This window comes from Grampus griseus (genome assembly GCF_964374135.1).
Source record: "Grampus griseus genome assembly, chromosome: 9".
NCBI classification, from domain to species: Eukaryota; Metazoa; Chordata; class Mammalia; order Artiodactyla; family Delphinidae; genus Grampus; species Grampus griseus.
This window is the reverse complement of record NC_139003.1, coordinates 46,051,784-46,057,783: the sequence shown is the minus strand read 5'-3', so window position 1 is coordinate 46,057,783 and position 6,000 is coordinate 46,051,784.

Below are 6,000 nucleotides of genomic sequence, written 5' to 3'. Positions count from 1 at the left end.
TGAGTTAATTTTTTATATAATGTAAGATAAGGGTCCACTGTCATCCTTTTTCATGTGGATATCTAGTTGTCCCAGCACCATCTGTGGAAAAAACTATTCTTTCCCCATTGAATTTTCTTGGCATGTTTGTTAAAAATTGATTGACCATTAATATAACAGTTTATTAATGCCACACTGTCTTGATTTCCAGAGCTTTGTAGTAAATTTTGAAATTGGAAAGAGTAAGTCCCCCAACTTCATTCTTTTTTTTTTTAAGATTTATTTGTTATTTATTGATTTATTGATTTATTTTTGGCTGCATTGGTTCTTAGTCGCAGCACGCGGGATCTTCCTTGAGGCATGCGGAATCTTTTTTTTTTTTTTTTTTTGCGGTTGGCCTCTCCCGTTGCAGAGCACAGGCTCCGGACCAGCGGCCATGGCTCACGGGCCTAGCCTCTCTGCGGCCTGTGGGATCTTCCCGGACCGGGGCACGAACCCGTGTCCCCTGCCTCGGCAGGCGGACTCTCAACCACTGCGCCTCCAGGGAAGCCCCCCCAACTTCATTCTTTTTCAAGATTGTTTCGGCTATTCAGTGTCATCTTATTTTAACTTTTTTAAAAACAACTTTTGTTTTTTTTAATTCATTTCTGTTTTGATTTTTACTATTTCCTAGCTCCTACTTTTTGGGGTTTGTCATATTTGTTTTACAACTGGAAGATGGACGTTTCTCTTTTTACTTTTCAGGCTTTCATCCTTTCTAATGTATGTAATTAAGGTCATAAGTGACTCAAGGTCTGCTTTAGCTGCATCCCACATGTATTATCATGTGTTATTGTCATTGTCCTTTAGTGATAAATATGTATTTATTTCCCTTAAAGTCTCTTTCTTGACAAAGAGACTATTTAGAAGTGTGTTTTTAATGGTTTTTTTGAGTTATCTTGTTAACTAATTTCAAACTGTAGTACATTGTATTCAGAAAACCTTGACTTTTTTGGTATACACTGAGTCATGTAAATTGGGTTGTTCAAATCTTCCATATTCTGTTTTTGCCTGCCACATTCTAAATGTGAATTTGTCCATTTTTACCATGTCATTCTGTCAATTATGCTATATTATTTGGTGCTTAGAACATCAGAACTGTTGAATATTCCTGGTGAATTGTTCATGTTTTCATCTTGCAATCTTTATCTAAAAATTTTTTTAAATTTCAAAGTCTTTCTTGTCTAGTATCAACATAATTACTGTCTTCTGGCCTCTGTTGTTGCTACTGAGTATGTTCTCTCAATTTTCTTTTTTTTTGGCTGTACGCGGGCCTCTCACTGTCGTGGCCTCTCCCGTTGCGGAGCGCAGGCTCCGGACGCGCAGGCTCAGTGGCCATGGCTCACAGGCCCAGCCACTCCGTGGCATGTGGGATCTTCCCAGACCGGGGCACGAACCCGTGTCCCCTGCATCGGCATGTGGACTCTCAACCACTGCACCACCAGGGAAGCCCTCAATTTTTAAAAAATGTGTATTTACCTGGTATAATTTTTTTGCTATTTCATTTTAGTGAAATGTAAATTTAGTAAATTTAGTTTTAGTCTTCCTGAGTTATGAGATTTTAAGTGTCCTTGTTATGAACAGCCTATGGCTGGGTTTTTGTGTCTGATATCTGAGTCTATTTTTAAATTCATGGATTTAGTATATAAACATTTAGAATATATATTATATATATACTGATACAATATATAACTATGTCTATGTCTATCCACTTCCATCTCTCTGTATATAGATCGTGATATAGTTTGATAGGCAGTCTTCTAAGCACTTTACATACATTAACACATTTAATCCTCACAACACCCCATTGATGTAAGTACCATTAATATTCCCACTTTATAGAGGAGGGACCTGAGGCACAGAAATATTAAGTGACTCACCCCAATTGACATGATTGTGGAAAGCAGACTGAACATAACAGAGGAGATAATCCTGGAAATTCTAAGAGGCAGGCAAGGTCAAAGAATGGAAGGCATTCTTGGGAGACCAGGGTTTTCAGCTCACAGTAATCAAGAAATCAAGCTAATAGGTGGTACCATCCAGCTAATGGGTGATAGGGCTGGGATTTGAACCTAGCAGTTTAGCTCCAGATTTTGTACTTGTAACTGTCATGCAAAGTGCCTTTCATAGGACTTGTTCTTTTTTTCGTGTTTTTTTTTTAAACAAACCCTTTTTAAAAAATAATTAATTAATTAATTTATTTTTGGCTGCATTGGGTCTTCGTTGCTCCATGCAGGCTTTCTCTAGTTGCGGCGAGCGGGGGCTACTCTTCATTGCAGTGCGTGGGCTTCTCACTGTGGTGGCTTCTCTCGTTGCAGAGCACAGGCTGTAGGCGCACGGGCTTCAGTAGTTGTGACTCACAGGCTCAGGCTCAGTAGTTGTGGCGCACGGGCTTAGTTGCTCCGCGGCATGTGGGATCTTCCCGGACCAGGGCTCGAACCCATGTCCCCTGCATTGGCAGATGGATTCTTAACCACTGTGCCACCAGGGAAGTCCCTTGGTGTTTTAATTACATCGTTCAGGCCTTTTAAGACTTATAAAGGTGATTATTTTACATTCTCTTTCAAATTGTCATTCTAGATGTGTCACATGTATACAGCGGAATATTACATCAGATCATGCCACTCCTGTACTCAAACAAACAAACAACAAAAACAAAAACAAATTGTCATTCTATTATGCAGAGTTTTAGGGAATCTTTTGGTGCTATTTATTGTGTCTGCTGACTGTCATGGAGGATTTTGTCCTTCTGCATTTCATCATTTTAGTTTGTGAGCTCCTCTTTAGAGAAGACTGTTTTACTGTGAGACTCCCCTGTGGCCTGGGTTTGGGGTGTATCTCTCAAGAGCTGCTTTGTGTTTGCTACGGAGAGATCACCATATCTGGACCAAGTTTTTGGTCATTTTATCACCTTGAAGGTCATTTAGAATCATGGTTCCTGGATCATCTGCAAATTTAAACCTCCAAAGTTGGAGTAGAAACAAACCTGGAGATTTTGTTTCTCAGATGGACATTTTTCCCACCCAGAGAAAAGCATACAAATACCTTTTTGTCTCTCTGCCAGTGGATTGATATTTTTCCTAATCTACTCTTTCAATGAGAGTACAGCCCTTTAAAAACTGCTTTATTCAGGGATCCAGGCCCCAATCCCAGTTGCAGCAGCATCTCACATCCTTGCCACTGACTTTCCTATTTCTAACTGACACACCTGGGCCTTCCCTTCTCTCTTACTCGTTCACTAAGGGATTTAAAATAACTTTTGCTCCCTCTCTCTCTCTCTCTCTCTCTCTCTCTCTCTCTATATATATATATATATATATATATACATATATATATATATATATTTTTTTTTTTTTTTTGCGATACGCGGGCCTCTCACTGCTGTGGCCTCTCCCGTCGCAGAGCACAGGCTCCGGACGCACAGGCCCAGCAGCGATGGCTCACGGGCCCAGCCACTCCACGGCATGCAGGATCCTCCCGGACCAGGGCACGAACCCGCGTCCCCTGCATTGGCAGGCAGACTCCCAACCACTGCGCCACCAGGGAAGCCCACTCTTGCTATATTTTATCAAGCATTTCTAGACAATGTGGCAGGAGAGCTTTCAGATTATCATTTCCCCTCATCTTATCTTATGAGATTGGAAGTCCCATTTCACTCTTTAAAAAAGGATGATGTTAATTATTTTCTCTTGATAAGAGTAATGAAAAATTGGGGCCATATGTTAAAATGTTAGGAGGAAAATGTAAACTACCCATGATACCACTACCTAGAAGTGATCACTGTTTACTGCTTCCATCTTTTATTCTTATATGTGTCTAGATACACATATATGTGTATGTGTGTGTGTGTATATATATATATATATATATGAATAACTGGATTCATATGTGTATATCTGTTTACTACTTTTTTCATGTGATATTATATTTTATTATATCATTAAAATTCATTAAATTTACTTTTCTGTACCCCGTGACCTGGAAGTAACAAAGGGAATACTTACTCTAAGACCCCTATAATCCTAACTGATAGATGCATTGCATTTAAAGCATGACAATGTTGTGTCTCTCCCATAGAGCTGATTTTACTGACTATTCTGAATAAGTTGATTATATTGTCTGGTCTCCAATTTGCTGCAACTAAATCTTAGATGCTCCCCCATTCTAGCTTTCTTGTTAGAAAATTGCTGTCTTAGTGAAGCTTGGAATGTCTGAAGTGGTCCCAACACAGTTGCTATATAAGGGCTGTGAGAGAACAGAATTTAATGGCAAGTTTCTCCATGGGCCAGGGTATAAAGATGGTTTGAAACCAAAGTTGGGGAATGATAAGCATGCGTGATGGAATGGCATTCCTCTTCTCTCTTTCTAAAAGCAGCCTGGCTTCAGGAGAATGAGCGTTGGGTTTCACGTGGTCTTGCAAATGCAGGTCTAACTTTGGCTCACCCTTTCCATGTGCCCACCAGTATCTGTGCACCAAGTGACACAAGGATTGTGGAAAGCAGATGGAACATTACAGAGGAGATAATCCTGGAAATTCTAAAAGGCAGACAGGGTCGAAGGATGGAAAGCATTCTTGGGAAGCCAGTGTTTATCCAGCTCACAGTAATCAAGAAATCAACGAAAACCCATGCAGCTCAACAAAAATGTGCATTTCCTGTAAGTTACTCCTTGGCCCTCCCCAGTTAAGTCACCACTATGCAGTATCTTAGCCAAATGGATTTGGGTTCCAAATTAGGTTCTTAAAACTCAGATTAGTTCCAATTTAGGCTCTTGAAATTTATAGTAGAAACAATAGTCTTAAAATCTAACACTTTTGATTTACAACAGCCAGGATTTTTGAAATAAAAAGGAATTTCAAGTTTCCAAAGACTCTCCCCCCAAAAGATCAATGCACAAGGTTATTTTGTAAGCAAGATATTAGAAAGAAATCAGAAGAATAACTACAAGGCTCTACTTCCTGCAGATTAAAGATTGTTCAGATTTTGTCAAAACCATTTTTATTAAAAACAAAAAGATTTGGATGCTAGTGAGTTCCTAAAAGGGGCACAAAAGTGTCTGACAGTGAGCAAAGAGCTGTAGAGGGCTGTGGTGCAGAATCAGGTGACAGGAGAGTGGCTGCAAGGACATGATGACCCCAGAGCAGATGGAATGCATCGAACCACGGTTACACCTCTCTCCAGGGAGGTGAGCATGGGCTAAGTGCCTCCTCTTGTTGGCAAGAAGGATGCCCAAGAAGTCTGGAGATGACACTATGGTGAGAAGGAAATGTGTGAAGATACCCTGAATTGAGTGAAACCTAAAATGCCCAAAAAACGCTAAAATGACTGAGTTTACCTGAAGCTGAACTTGACTGCTTTTCTGCCATCAGGTGGAATGAGAACTCACATGTAATTATGTTACAGGAAATAAAGTTCAGTCACTTGCTCACTGGAGTTTGGTGGCCTGTGAAAATCTTGCCCACCAAACTCCGAGAAGCGACCTGAGGGAATTTATTATAAGTCTGTAGGTGGGTGTCTCATGGAATCCAAGGGAAAATGTGTGAGCTGGGCTCAGAAAATACTAGAACCAAGTACTGGAAAACCACTGGGGTCTCTTCTAGGCTCTCATTGCTGCTTCTTTCTGCACATCTACTTCCCTCTTCTCTCTCTGAGGACCAACTTTCTGCACTCCCCCATCCATATGCCAGAATGTAGTGGCATCAAGATTCTAAATTACGTGACACGGTTCTAACCACATACAGATTCTAACTTTCTGCCTCTCGGTCTCAATTCCAAATTCTTACACAAGAATGTAATTGGCCCACTTTAATCCCATGTCTGTCTCCCTCAATTCAATGAGCAATGACCTGAAGGCTGTGCCTGTGGTACGAACATGACTGCTGTGGTCCATCACCCTGGTTCAGCGTGCAGTCCTCAGGGAGCTGGAAATGGCTGTGAGCTGGGAAGACAGGATGATGACTCATTCACTGTGAGGCTTGTGCCT